A 15,803-nucleotide genomic window follows, 5' to 3' on the forward strand; every position below is an offset into this window, starting at 1 on the left:
GGCAATAACCCTAAAGTGAATCTGCTCTTATTTGAAACAAGCTGATCAGACACAAACGGATGGGGAACCCTATAGAAACTCATGATGCACACTGCTCTGTACCTAAAAGTTACATTCTAATCAAATTAATTTTGCATTTCATTTAAAAATTATACTGCGGTCCAATTATGTGAAATTTATCAGTGAATTCGTTTGCAGTAACTGAAGGGAGCGAGAGCGATAGATAAAGTTTTAGCAGAGAGTTGCATTATCTTATTGAACTCTTAAATTAAGACTTAAATCATGAGTGCTTAGAGGGATAGACGAGTTTTCTCCACCCTGTTGCTGTCTGTTTGTATGTTGACGAATAGACTCAGGCTGCGCACTGACATATGAGCATTTAAGCTAGAATATTGTTTCTTCATCTTTTAGCTTCATCCTCCCCACATCTGTTACAGATGTGTTAACCATTTTGTGATTTAACGAACTATACAAAAGGTGCCATGGTTGTACAGTGGTTACCACTGTCTCCTCACAGCAGGAAGGTTCTGGGTTGGAGCCTCGGCTCGAGTCTTTGTGTGTGGAGTTTGCATGTTCTGCCTGCGTGGGTTCTCTCCGGGTATATAGGCGACCGTAGGCGTAGCTGTGAGAGTGAATGATTGAACTTTCTTGTGCTTCATCCTCATAATTTGTGTGTAAGGTCAACAGCTGGTCTTGATTTGTCCTGGACTGGGGAGTGAACCTTTGGTGCCTTTTCACAATTCTTTCTTAATCATGAATTTGTTGTCAGAACAGACCACTGGTAGTAAAGCTGACATCCACAGCACCAGCATTGTATAGATGTGTAGCTGTGTTTGGACTGCATGAAGGTCACATATGTGCAAAATCTTCTAATTCAGTAATACTGGGTAGTGCCCAGGGACACCATGGCTCAGAGTTAGAGTTGCTGTTTAGCAACCAAAGGGTCACTGGTTATGTCCTCACTTCTCCTGGTGACCATGTTGAAGTATCCTGAGCAAGATACTGAGGACCTAATTGCTCCTGATGGCTCTGTGATGGACTGGCAACTCATCCAGGATGTACCCCGCCTCTCACCCAGTGTCAGCCAGGATAGGTGACACCCCCCCAAGACCCTTAAGGGATAAACTGAATAGAAAATGGTTGGATGGATGTAGGAAACACAGTTGTGCAGTGGTTAGCACTGTTGCTTCACAACAAGAAAGTTGTGGGTTCAAGCCCCGGCTTAGGCACGGGATCTTTCTGTGTGGGGTTTGCATATTCTCACTGTGTCTATCTCTCTGGGTACTCTGGCACAGGTACTCCCACAGCACAAAGACATGCAATTTGGGACTAGGCTAATTGATACTCTATGTTGACCGTAGGCATGACTGTGAGTGTGAATGGTTGTCTGTCTCTATGTGTTGGCCCTGCAATGGACTGGTGACCCCCTCAAGCCTGAAGGCTGCTGAGATTGGCTCTAGCTCCCTGCAAACAGGATAAGAGGTAGAAAATGGATGAATGGCTGGATAGATGAATGGCTCTACATTCTAAGTATGACTGTTTATGCGGGATTGGGCACAGATGATCTGGGAGAGCTCGGTCACCTTCATCTCACAGCGAACCTTGTACATCTGTTGTGGATGTCCAAGATACCGCGTACTCGTGACATAACAACATGTCATTGGAGGGGGCAAGTTCTAAGGTACCACCCACTCAAGACATGGTAACATCTCATTGGATGACCTCTGGTCAGGTCAGACCTGTCAAAAATGAGTCAGACAAGAAGTATATCACTCTACTCTCTCAGCTATATTCTTAGCTGCTTTCTTGTTGCTCAAACAATACTGAGATTCAACACATGTTTAATGTTGCTGTGGAAAGTTAGAATCAACACCTCTATCCATATCACTGACATTTTAAAGTCTTGATACAACCATCTTCAGTTGAATGATCTGTCTTGTTTATCATTTAATGCAAGAGACATAATCAGCTGATGGGCAAGAGACATTAGCTCTTAATAAGAGTTAGTGGCACAGCCAGCAATTCTTTCCTGGTGTTTATTCGTCTGAACAATACCACGGGAATGAACAGAAACAATGTGAAAGCTTGGGTGAGAGAGGCCAGGATTATAAGCTACAGTAGATGAGAGGAAAAGGGCAACATGCGTGCATGCAGAAAGCTCCAGGACCCTGAAATCACACCCAGCCTCTGAAAGCTAACACACACAATTACCAGTGACAAAGTAACAACATTCACAAAAATCCATCCACACACTAAAAGGTCAGCTGCATAGGAGGACGGGTCCTTTACTCTGGCATTTGAGGGGTTTAAATCATCAAAGAGCTATCTTTCTTGGCCTCCAGTAAGACAAAAATTCCTGCAGAAAGCATCTGAAATAAGCTTGTCATAATCTGTAAAGGTGTATGTCATCACAAAAAAAATGACAAGCCAAACAATGCATTATCATGCATGAGACAGGATATTCTGTTTCAAAAAATCAAGTGAAACCAGCAAATTAAGGTGCACAAATTGCACGTAAGACATCAAGCCTCCTTGCCTATATTTTACCACCAAGAGTCCCGTTCAAGCAAATTTGAACTGGAAAAATGTCAGTGTTGCAACTACAGGGCATAAAATGTAAACATTCGGAAAAAGGTGAAAATTGTTGTTAATGAATTAAGGCAAGGCAAGGCAATTTTATTTGAAGAGCTCGTTTTCACAAACAGTTTGTCTCAAAGGCTTCACATGGCATCATAACAACATCCTCTGCCCTCAGACCCTCACATCGACTGAGGAAAAACTCCATAGAAAACCCTTTTAACAGGGAAAAATCTGAGAAACCTCAGGGTGAGCAACAGAGGAGGGATCCCTCACCCAGGACGGACAGACGTGCAGTAGATGTTGCTACAGACAAGAAAACAGTTTACAATGCAGAATGAAACATGGAAATGTTAATAACAGTTGAAGAAGGAAGCTTCTGGAACCTTCTGGAAGCTTCTGTGTTTCCACAGATCCACCAGAGCCCCAACCGCCGCCTGCATCGCCCCCCCCCCCTTATTCCCTACTGTTACACTGGCCTGCGCTCCCCTTCCATGAACCAGTCTACCATCCAGTCCCCCATCAAGCTGGCTTGCTCTCCCTGCCTCCCCTTCCAGAAGCTTCCTTCTTCAACTGTTAACATTTCCATGTTTCATTTTGTATTGTAAACTGTTTTCTTGTCTGTAACAACATCTACTGCACGTCTGTCCGTCCTGGTGAGGGATCCCTCCTCTGTTGCTCACCCTGAGGTTTCTCAGATTTTTCCCTGTTAAAAGGGTTTTCTATGGAGTTTTTCCTCAGTCGATGTGAGGGTCTAAGGGCAGAGGATGTTGTTATGATGCCATGTGAAGCCTTTGAGACAAACTGTTTGTGAAAACGGGCTCTACAAATAAAATTGCCTTGCCTTGCCTTGCCTTGCCTGGAAGGGGAGGCAGGGAGAGCAAGCCAGCTTGATGGGGGACTGGATGGCAGACTGGTTCATGGGAGGGGAGCTCCGGGGGATCAATGGAAACACAGGGAGACTGTGAGACCCCAAGGCCAAACTACAAAGTGCTACAAGTAATGGTAATGACAGTTCCAGAAATGTGCAGGGAGGAGAGGAGGAGAGAGGGGGAGAGGAGAGGAGAGGAGAGGAGAGAGAAAAGAGGGCTCCATGTAACCTGATGTGTCCCCCAGCAGTCTAAGCCTGTAGCAGCATAGCTATCAATGGTTCAGAGCTACCTGAACCAGTCCTAACTGAAGGCTCTGTCATAGAGGAAGGTCTTAAGCCTGGACTTAAAAGTAGTTAAAGTGTCTGCCTCTCTGACCCATGGAGAGATGCTGGTTCCACAGTAGAGGAGCCCGGTAACTAAAGGCTCTACCTCCCAGTCTGTTTTTATTGATACTGGGAATCACTAAAAGACCTGCATTCTGGGAGCGGAGTGCTCTGGTCGGACAGTAGGGACTAATGAGCTCTTTCAAATAGGATGGAGCTTTATCATTGAGAGCCTTATAAGTCAGCAGAAGGATTTTGAAGTTGATTCTAGATCCTACAGGAAGCCAGTGGAGAGAACCTAAAGTGGGAGAGATGTGTTCTCTCTTCTTAACTCCCAAGCAATCAACAAGCAACAACATCCAAATTATGTTTCACACAGATGTATGTTATTTTCTTTTTCCCCTTTCTTACTACCTTTGAGGAAGTTATTTAATGAAGCTGGATTCCATGAAAGGACTTCATGGTATATGGCTCTCAATGCGCATACAAAAGAAATTCTGAAGGATGCATTTCCTTGTGAGAGTGGGCCGTCTCTGTCCGTTGTCACCTTGCAAGGAGTCTAAACAAAGCTTACAACTGCATGCTAATGAAATATGCTATAGACTAAGTGGAAACTGGGTGTGTTATCAGGAACAGGGAGTTTGCCTTTTCTCAAAGCTCAGGCATGTCCTCTGTTACCCAGAGATCCTCATCAGGAATGCAGCAGCTTATGAAGACGATGTCATGACAACCCTGAGTCTGACCTGGGCATCATAAAAATTTTCCTTGCTATAACAAATGCACATTGTTGTTTAAAATATAATAATTTATTAAGAATTGACATCTCCCACTTTACAAACACAAACCTGTGTTGATTTATGATGTTATTATATGGCACACCACTTGTGTCTTCTATATAGCTATCTTATGTTGTGCTCCCTATACAATTAATGGATATGCTAGCAGACTTTTAACCATTATTCTAACCATGGCTGATAAGATGTTTTTTACTCTGCCACTCTGTAAGAACAGTTGTTCCCTCTACCACATCTTTAGAATGAGTGGAAGATCATTGAACATTTAAAACTGGAATAACAAAGACCATAACTTTTTTAAAAGATTAATATCTTTAAATGCTTTAAATAAGTGAACTTGATTATGAGGTGGATTGCCGACAACCAACATGGTTTGATTCTTTGGGATTTCATCTTAAGTCAAATTTACCTTCAGATGTTTAGTGAATACAATGTGTTAGTACATTGAAACTGCTCTAAAATTCTTTGGCATGTGAAAATCTGAAACCTTATGTGACAGGCCTAAGGCAACACCAGATAATGAGCAAAAGTAGATTTAATATACTGTTTGAATTAAGTGGCTGCATGGTGGTGCAGTGGTCAGCACTGTCGCCTCACAGCAAGAAGGCTCCAAGTTCGAGTCCCCGCTGGGGCGCAGGATCTTTCTGTGTGGAGTTCACATGTTCTCCCCGTACGTGCGTGGGTTCTCTCCGGTACTCCGGCTTCTTCCCAGCATCCAAAGACATGCAATTGGGGACTAGGCTGATTGATACTCTAAATTGACCGTAGGTATGACTGTGAGTGTGAATGGTTGTTTGTCTATATGTGTTGGCCCTGCGATGGACTTGCGACCTGTCCAGGGTGTACCCCGCCTCTCGCCTGTCGACGCTAGAATAGGCTCCAGCCCCCTCGCGACCCTTAAAAATAGGAATAAGCGGAAGACAATGGATGGATTACAGAACTGAGTTTTTTTTCCTACAGACAGTTATTGTCTCACATGCAGTCTTTTCTTAAACATAGAGACGTGTTCATGTCCCGAGCTGAAACTGATCCATAGAATATGTGCCTGATGACTGAAGGCTCTGGCTCCCATTCTACTTTGAGACCCTAGGAGCCACAAATAACCCTGCATCGTAGGAGTGAAGGGTTCTAGCAGGGTAGTAGGGGACTTGGAGTTCTGTTGGATATAAAGGTGCCCTATTGTTGAAGGCTTTGTATGTTAGAAGAATAATTTTAAATTCTCTTCTGAATTTGACAGCAAGCCAATGCAGAGAAGCCAGAACAAGAGAGAAAACACCCCTTTCCACACCCCCACCCCAACCCCCGGGGCCAACTCTTGACGGTGCTCCTGGATGCTGCTGATGAAACCCCTGATTGTGGTTGGTGTCCAAAATGTTGCTGGCTGAGACCCAGGATCTCTCTTTGGGACCATACTCCTTCCGATCCAGATATTGACATCCTCACCCTTTTATTGCCAGCATCCTCTTCACCTTGTACACAGGTCATCCATCAATGAGGTGAGAAGTGGTGTTGGTGGCACCAGAAGACTGTCCTGATCTGGTTTCATCTGGCTGACATGAAGAGTTGGGTTGATGGGCATGGACCTATAGGGAGTCTAAGTCTCACAGCCACAGGATTAATGACCTTGAACGCAGGGAAAGGACCAATGAGCCAACTTATGGGATTCCACGTGGAGAGGTAGGTCCCGGGTCACCAGCCAGACTTGTTCCTCGTGGTACTGGGGGCTAGCCCTCTTTTTGCAATAAACAGCCTTCTTGTACAGCTTGGCGTGGCAGAAGAACACTTGACTGCCCAGTCAGTGCGAAAGTCAGGCAAAGCTATCCAAAATCACAAAGCAGGCTCATAGTCAAAAAGCAAAGCATGGTATATACACACATACAGGAAAACTACCTTGGAAGTAATGGGTTAACTAACTGGAACAGGACGAAGGAAAATGCTGAGTATATTTATACACTGACACAGGTGACACAACTAGAGAGAGGTGAGGCTCATTAGGCAGGCAGGGAGTGAGGAGACCTTAGGAGCGGGAGCTTGACATGACAGGAATTTAACGAGATGACAGCGTCACATCGATTAAGAGAGAGGTGCTAATTAGGGGTAAAGTGTCTTTAAGCAGCTTTGTTGGGATGGTGTCAAGAAGACAGGTATATGGTTTAAAACAGTGTTTCTCAAATGGGGGCACGTGTACCCCTTGGGGTACGTGGCAGCACTAGAGGGGGAATGAGAGAGTGGAAAATTGACAAATAAAAGCATGAAAAACATGGGGATTTTAAAATGTGTATTTTTGTTTAAAAATGATAATCCTAATAATGATGATATATCAGTCTTGGTCCAACACCAGGTGGGAGATGACCGGAAATGATAAACCATGCACCAGAGCTTATTTTCACTTTGAAAGCTGGTGAGCAGCAGAGGATGGAGAGGTGGCTATTAAAACAAGGGCCTCTGGCTAAAGATCCAGAAGAGCTGGTTGAAAAGAAAAAAAACAGAATCATAGAAATCCAGACAGTACTATGATGAGTAAATCGGGATGGGCTTCACCTGCACTTCACAGGACCCTCCGTTAGCTCAGTGCTTTTTATGGGGCGAGCTGCTGGCAAACAGCGCCATGAAGCCCTCCCATCTCCAGCGACATCTCTGGACAATTTTCATAGTATTCTGAACAAAATATTGTAGTCAGACAAAGGGGGTAATTGGATTCAGAAATAAGAGAAAGGGGATACTTGAGCCAAACAAGTTTGAAAACCACTGGTTTAGAAGAAGAATTTGTTGTACTAAGTTTGTGAAGGTAGAGGGGAAAAAGTTGTCCAGGTGTATGTCTTGGCCTATGGCTGCCTCTCAGGTTTCTGAAGTTAGAGTTAACGTTTCGGCTGATAGCAGGAGAAGCACTGCAACGTTCATTATCATATTACAATGGAATGGGTAGAAAACTACTGCATCCACCCAGGTGTCATGTTTCCATCACAACTGGTCTGTCCTGGTACTGATGAATATCCATGACTACAGTACATCAGTCATTTGATCCAGAATGAGTGATGGTTGTTTCCTTTCTTTGCAAAGACAAAATGGTTCTATTGCATTCATATCTGTTTATGAATGTCCATGTTGAGGTAAGTAACCTGTTTCCAGAATCCCATGTAATCATTTAATTTTTGCATTCAAGGAACCCTCAGTCAAATATGTCCATCTTTTATTTCAAATTTGATATTAATGTTATTTAATGGATTTAAGACTTTTTAATTGAGCGGTCGTGCGAGAGTAAATGGTGTCATCTCATTTAAGTGTTTCACAAATAATCATTCACCTCAGGGATGTCTACTTTCTCTTTAACTGCATATTCTATACACAAAGAGCTGCTGTAGCATATTTGATAGTGGAGACATAATTGAGTTCACAGATGTCTGGGTTATAGTCAGCCTGCCAACAAAAGAAAAACTGGGCCATTTGTGAATGGCTTTGTATCTGGTGCATAGTCTTTTTTTTTAATCAAATGTGGTTAAAACCAAGGACATCTCTCTATAAAATGAAGAAGTATCTGTCCATTTCTCCATCCTTTTGTCCATCCATCCATCTGTCTGATTCCACTTTTCTCCCCACCAGATCAAATTCATATGCACATGGCCATTCACAGAAATTGATGTGGCCAATGCCATTTAGTCAATGCCTTTTGGTGTACAAATACTTAATATGCAGTCAACTCCACCACTGCAGTATACATCGTGGTAACAAATGAAAATGTGGCAGACGCAAGATGGTGGTGTGTACAGATGCAGTGGCTTTGCTCCTCTGATTGTGGTTCCGTTGTTTGCTTTTCTATCAATCGGCAATCTCAACATAACAGGCAAAACTTGCCAAAAGACTGGGACATTGTGATGTGCAATGGAACTCACCAGCTATGTCAGGATGCTGTTTGTTGTCTTCAGCTCGGCATTCAATTCCATCGGCCCCAGCCGACTGATCAACAAACTGCAAACACTGCAGCTTTGAACCTCTCTCTGTCTGTGGATCAAGGACTTCCTGACTAACAGACCCAGCATGTCAGGATGGGCACCCCCACATCCTCCACCATCATTCTCAATACTGGTGTTCCACAGGGCTGTGTTCTCAGTCAGTCCTGTACACATTGTGCGATTGCAACGCCACCCACGCTCCAACACCCTCATCAAATTTGCTGATGACACACCTATTGTTGGACTGATCAGCAATGATGATGAGGACCCATACAGGGAGGAGGTCCAAGCACTGGCGGCCTGGTGCAGTGACAGCCACCTCAACCTCAACACCAAAAAGACAACAGAAATGATCATAGACTTCTGGAGGACAAGGACCATGCTGCACTCAGGCCTGAACATCAACAGGGATGAAGTGGAGTGGGTCAGAAGCTTCAAGTTTCTTGACCTGCACTTTTCAGATTGCCTGAGCTGGACTATGAACACCACCCACATTATTAAAAAGGCCCAGCAGCATCTTTTCTTTCTGAGAACGCTGAGGAGGAACAAACTCCCTCCACCTCTGCTCAAAAACTTTTACCGCTGCACAATACAGTGTGTTTACCTACGGATGTATGGTGTGGTATGCCAGCTGCACCGCATCTGAGAGGAAACAACTGCAGCGGGTCGTCAAGACTGCACAGTGGATCATTGGTTTCCCGCTCCCATGCCTGGAAGAAATTCATTCCAACCTTCTCCTCCAACGGGCCAGAAAGATCCAGGACAACCCTGCCCACCCAGGACACTCTCTCTTCTCCAGCCTCCCCTCTGGTAGACTCAGAGTCATGAGAGCCAGCTCCAACTGGCTAAAGAATAGCTTCTTCTTCTCCATGGCTGTGAAAAAACTGCTGGAGGGCTCATGACCCCCCCCCCCCAAAAAAAACCGCGCACACACACACACATAAACACACACAACTACTGCACAGCTTGCTATTTATTTATACATATATATAATTTTCAACTGCACTTTACTTAGGATACTTTATTTTTACAACTATTTTACGACTTTTCTTCTTCTTTTTAAACACATTTTAATGAATGTGCCATGTAGCTGTGTAAAAAAAGAGAGATGCTGCCAAACAAAATTTTGTTGTATTCCTGTACAATAACAATAAAGCTTCTTTTTTTCTTCTTCTTCTTCTTCTTCAACTACTACAATGCCCACATCCTGCTGCCACTGGAGACAGCTTGGCCAGCTGGGTCACCATGGCTTAGGACACAGAGCAGAAGAAGCAGGAGGCAACATTCAGCCCTGCACAGTCCCTCACTACTTAGCATCTTCCTGACCAACACCTCATTGCTCACCAACAAGATGGATGAGCTCACACTAATAATCGGGACTGATGCATTTCTCCAAAATACTTGATTATGGTTATCTTCAGAATTCATTCCTCATAGATATGTTTGTCTATAATGACCCAATAATCATATTATAAAATGTGATTGATCTATCTTTCTGTTAACATTCATTTGTGTTCTTATCCATTTCAACCAAACTAACATTATCTCCTATTATGCTAAGACAATGAAAAACGAAGCATACATATTTTTACTATGTACTTGACTTTTGCCATTTTTGTCTTCTCCTATATATGTGTTTGTGGAATGCAAGGTCTCAACAAATTTCCTCAACTCTGCCTTCAGTTGTTGTGGACATGGTTAAAACCCTAACCCTAACCCTAACCCTAACCCTAACCCCTAGGCATGGACTAATCATAATTGATTTAAGGAAGACAGCGCCCAGTCCCAAACTTCATGTGATGGATAGAAGTGAGGTTGACATGGTAGAGGACCGCAAGTAATAGGGTATCATACTTGTTTTTTATGAAAGCTGTGCTCTCAGGTGAATGCAAATACTGTTGAGGATTCAAAATTGCTTGCATTTATTGAAAAAAAATTCATGTTTCCACCAAAATGATGAGTGAATATGTGCGGTCTTTGGAATTGTGGTCTGGTTTGGCAACCTGAATCTGATGATATATATAGCCATGACAGAGAAAAACAAGCTAGCAGTAGATTTTGGGACGATTTGGCATCCCTGCCTTGTCCTGTTGTTTACAGGGATTGTGAGCACTGATTGTCTGGTGAACTGAACCTGGAAGTGGATGTAGCATGCTAGCTCCACTGGCTGGGAGGGTGGCCATACTAATCTCTGATGTGACGCTGACAAGAAATGGTCTTGTTTCAGTCATGGGTAAATAAATTTGAGGTTTGTAGCTAACTGGAATGTCTCTTTAGTGGTTAAACATGATATCTTAATTCCTGTGAGTCATGAAAATTAAGATAACGAGCAAACCTTAGCTGTGACCAGACAGAGCCCAAAGGTGCATGGCCAACCACTTATTGCAAGGACCACAAATTGCAAACCTCATCCAGATTCAATGACCATGGGTCAAATGTCAAAACAAGTCAATCACTGCTATTTCTGACTTAACAGAATAATGATCACCAAATAGGGCTTATTTTAAAGCCTGAGGAAACTATATATTTTAGCATTATTTCCATCTTTGATTGCCACCCAACAAAATATCCACTGGGCCCACTCACTTTTTTATAATCTATTTTGTAATTTTAATTATTAAAATTAACATTTTGTCGTGAGTTTTATTCTGCACAACATAAATATGTTGCATTATTAACTTGTCTGTATCAGAATATATACTCAATTTGAATTTATATAGACAAATAATTCATCAAGGGTACATTTCGAATATAACTACTCAGGAAATGGTATCACTCCTAAGTACATAAGTATGAATAACTACTGTTGCCACTATTCATTTTTTTAAAGATTTTATTCACTGGACAATTGATGAGGCTGCACGGTGGTGCAGTGGTTAGCACTGTCGCCTCACAGCAAGAAGGTTCTGGGTTTGAGCCCCGGCTCGGGCACGGGATCTTTCTGTGTGGAGTCTCCATGTTCTCCCCGTGCCTGCGTGGGTTCTCTCTGGTACTCCCACCCTCCCACCATCCAAAGACATGCAATTGGGGACTCGGCTGATTGATACTCTAAATTGACCGTAGGTATGAATGGGAGTGTGAATGGTTGTTTGTCTCTGTATGTTGGCCCTGCATTGGACTGGCAAATGGATGGATGATTACAGAAGGTTGCTGAATCACAATTGGCTAGCATTATTTTAAAACTAACTATACTCACTAATTATAAATAACTCAGGATTAGTGTAGAGACCCCATGGACTCTACGGTATTTGTTGTGAATTTAAATTTTCCTAACAAAATGAAAAAAATCAGCACTCATAGTGGCCTCTCTTCACAAATTACAAATACGAGCTCATTTCAAGACCTTCAAGGAACATACAAGGACTTTAATGGTCTTGTGCCATTTATATTAGCTTAGCTGATTACACTATATATAGCAGATCATCCACTTTACAGTAATGAAAGATTGTTCCTTCTGTTAAAAAAAAAATAGAAAACCCAGTGAATTTGTCCCCTGTGCCCATTATCTCTGGAAATGCCTTCCACTACATTTTTAGAGCCAAATGCAAGGTCAGGCTCATTGAAGTTTACTTTATGTGCGATGTGAATGAAAACTAAATGCTGTGTCAATTTAATGAATGGTCTGCTTTTCTTAATTAGTCATTGAATTTACTGTAAGTCCTCTGTTTGAGAATAGTGATGCTGCTTGCAACCTTGGTTTAGACTACCAGGGGATCTCCCGTGGTGCTGTGGGCTTCTCTCTCCTCCTCTCTCTCCTCATGTACTCATACTGTACATGTTACTAACTTGTCATCTTCTCCAGAGTCTTTGTGCTTTCCCACTTCCCAGATCCCTGACTGATGCTGCTGCTGGAGGAGGCTACAGACTGGAAGGACTCAAGCTGCCACCCTTCATATTAGTTGTAGTAGTGTTCATATCATCATTCCCAATATTATACTAGCATTGCTAGCACATAATTGCTCATATTATGGGGAAATTGATTGCTTGAGTAACCTGTAGATGTTATTGGTAGATACTTGTTGATATTGTTTGCCGTCTTTCTTCTAGCCTGTTCATTCCCCCATCTATCTGTCCCTTTCCCCTTTCACTCTCTCTCTCTTTATCTCTGTCCTTCTCTTTCCTTCTCCACAACTGTCTTTTTGTATTATCTGTCTTTGTCTATGCCCGCTCTCCTGCTCTCTTTCCCCCCAACCAGTGGGGATGCTGATGGCCGTTCCACATTCCTGCCTGTTAAAAGGAAGGTTTTCGTCGCTGCTGTTGCAGGATGTGCTTGCTGGAGAATTGTTGGTGTAAATTCATTGAAGGAGTGTGGTACTAGACCTGCTCTACCTGTAAAGAGTCATGAGATAACTTTTGTTGTGATTTGGTGAAATCTAAATAAATCGACTCGACTTGGCTTGTTTGCTATGTTATGTTAAAGCTAAAAAAGAGGAACATCTCATTACAACTGAGGGGGCATTTGGGTACCTACTGTTTTGAGTGAACATATTTGGGTGAATAAACTGATTCTTCACATTTCTATACAAACAGACAGTAGTGAAAATAAATGGTTTAATGAAACTATAACTATTGCGCAAATGTAACTGCTCTTGTAAAACTTTTGACTCACTCAGTCAACCCTGTGACACATTTCTAAGCCATACTGGTTCATAGGTCTGGCAAAAATTATAATTACATAACAGTGAGTAAATGATGTTTACTGTTATTTGTTGTTGTTTTTTAATTTATTAAAAATCATGTGTGTATAAAAACATGTATGTGCCTGGTGGGTAAATTTGATAGATGTATGTAGTAAAGTAGAATGTGTAATATTTCCCTGCTAAATGCAGTGAAGTGGAAGTGGAAGTGGTATTAGGTAAAATAACTTCCATTGTCATCTTCCGCTTTTTCCTTACTAGTAAGGGTCACGGGGGGGTGGAGCCTATCCCAGCATCTACGGGCGAGAGGCGGGGTTCACCCTGGACAGGTCGCCAGTCCATCACAGGGCCAACATAGAGAGACGAACAACCATTCACACTCACATTCATACCTACGGTCAATTTAGAGAATCCAATCAGCCTCGTCCCCAAATTGATGTCTTTGGACGGTGGGAGGAAGCCAGAGTACCAGAGAGAACCCACGCAGGCACAGGGAGAACATGGAGACTAACTTGAAGTTCAGAATTGTACATCACTGAAATATTGGATCAAATGTTCTGGGTTACATTCCATCACTACAGCAGCCATTTGAATCTGCAAATGAATGTGTTAATGTTTCCCTCTCACCCCTCTGTTATCTACAGCATACAACGGCAGTCATGGAGGTGGAAGGCACAATGGAACCAGCCTTTGTGGACGTGGACCAAGGTCTGACTCTGGCCTGCATTGCCTTCCTCTGCCTGCTGTTGGTGGCTATGATCATTCGCTGTGCCAAGGTCATCATGGACCCCTACAGTGCCATCCCCACGTCCACATGGGAGGAGCAACACCTTGATGACTGATGGTCTGTGCGTGTGTATTCCCCCACTCAGTACAACATTTCCAGACTGACAACGCAGGGATCTTAAAAGGTTCTGCAGTGAGGTGGTACTTATGTGGTACTCAACAGCTACCTCATTAAACCCATCAGTATATTTTTTAAAAATCTTATAATATTGATAGTTTGGATCATTGAACTTATTCTAAATTAATGAATTTAATAATTCATAGTTTTGGATGTACATGCACAACCTCTCCTATATTTAAAAGTATGTACTCTTACATAAATTAGCATTGTCCAATTCTATTTTTTTTAACATAGCATGTTTTTTTTCTCTCCTTGTTTTTTAAAGTATATCATTCAACAGAAATGTCCTTAGCAAAAACTGTCATATTTTAAAAGAATGACCTGGATCATATTCTTTCATAACGCCACAGTGCTTTTCTCCTTAGTCAGCAGGTTTTCAGTGCTGTTATAAGACAGGTGCTATCACTTGAAGAATATGAAGTTCAGGCTCTGTCATTAAAATTATTTTGTAAATGATATTATCTAGGGCTACATGGTGGTGCAGTGGTTAGCACTGTGGCCTCACAGCAAGAAGGTTCCGGGTTCGAGTCCCGGCTCGGGCGCGGGATCTTTCTGTGTGAGTCTCCATGTTCTCCCTGTTCCTGCATGGGTTCTCTCTGGTACTCCAGCTTCCTCCCACAGTCCAAAGACATCAAGAGGGGACGAGGCTGATTGATTCTCTAAATTGTGAGTGTGAATGATTGTTTGTCTCTATATGTTGGCCCTGCGATGGACTGGCGACCTGTCCAGGGTGAACCCCACCTCTCGCCCGTAGATGCTGGGATAGGCTCCAGCCCCCCCCCCCCCCCCCCCGCGACCCTTAATAGTAAGGAACAAGCAGAAGATGACAATGACAATGACCCCATGCTACGACAGTCACAGACAGACTATTATCATACAGACTATTATCAGGAGCAAACACAGTGGCCCTCATCTATCAAACAAATGCAAGACAGGAAATGGGTATGTAACTACCGTACAATCAGTCTCACGCACATCTTGCCATTCATAAATAAGTATATCAGCGGAGGCTACAATCAAATTTCATGTCAGGTTTGAGACTGTGTAGTTACATTTTCAACTCTGACTGACCTGATGGTGCAGCACAGGAGACCTGCCAGAGTCAGAGGATTGTTATGAGACCATTCTAATGGTCATCTAAGAATACATCGCCACATATTCATTAAAAAATAGATCAAAAAAATATAGATGTATGCATATACTGTATATACAGCTCATAGTGATTGCAGGGACACAGTTACAGGAGGGGAATCATCTCCTCACTTAGCAGCTGCACTGCTTTACATGCATGTTTTGCATTTAATACTTGATCAACTGCAGCAGTGCAAATGCACAGGTTCAACAGAGCATTGATACACTTTTATCGTGACAGTGCAGTGCTGCGTCAGGCAGCTGAAGGACAGACGACTGTCTGGATCAGCTGGGGGACTACATGCTGGAGGAAGTTTGTGACATTGTGGGGTTCTACATAATACTGCTCTGAACAGGGTATTATTGGATGTTCCGATGTGCACAGCAGTTCATGTGTGTCTTTTCCAACACTTACTGATGTATTCAAGCACAGCCATGTGCCTCTCTGAGTATCTAATAGTCATCTACTAATTCTAATCATCATTAATCAAACAAATATTAAATGATGTTTTAATGATGAGAACAACCCTGTTGACCATATGGCATTGATTTCAATCTGAACCTCAAATTCTGACGTCCTATTTTGCCTTTTCAGTCTGTCGCATTAAATGA

This window comes from Aulostomus chinensis, chromosome 2, assembly GCF_037954235.1.
Source record: "Aulostomus chinensis isolate RoL2024-O1b breed Wild chromosome 2, RoL_Achi_v1.0, whole genome shotgun sequence".
In the NCBI taxonomy this organism is placed as follows: domain Eukaryota; kingdom Metazoa; phylum Chordata; class Actinopteri; order Syngnathiformes; family Aulostomidae; genus Aulostomus; species Aulostomus chinensis.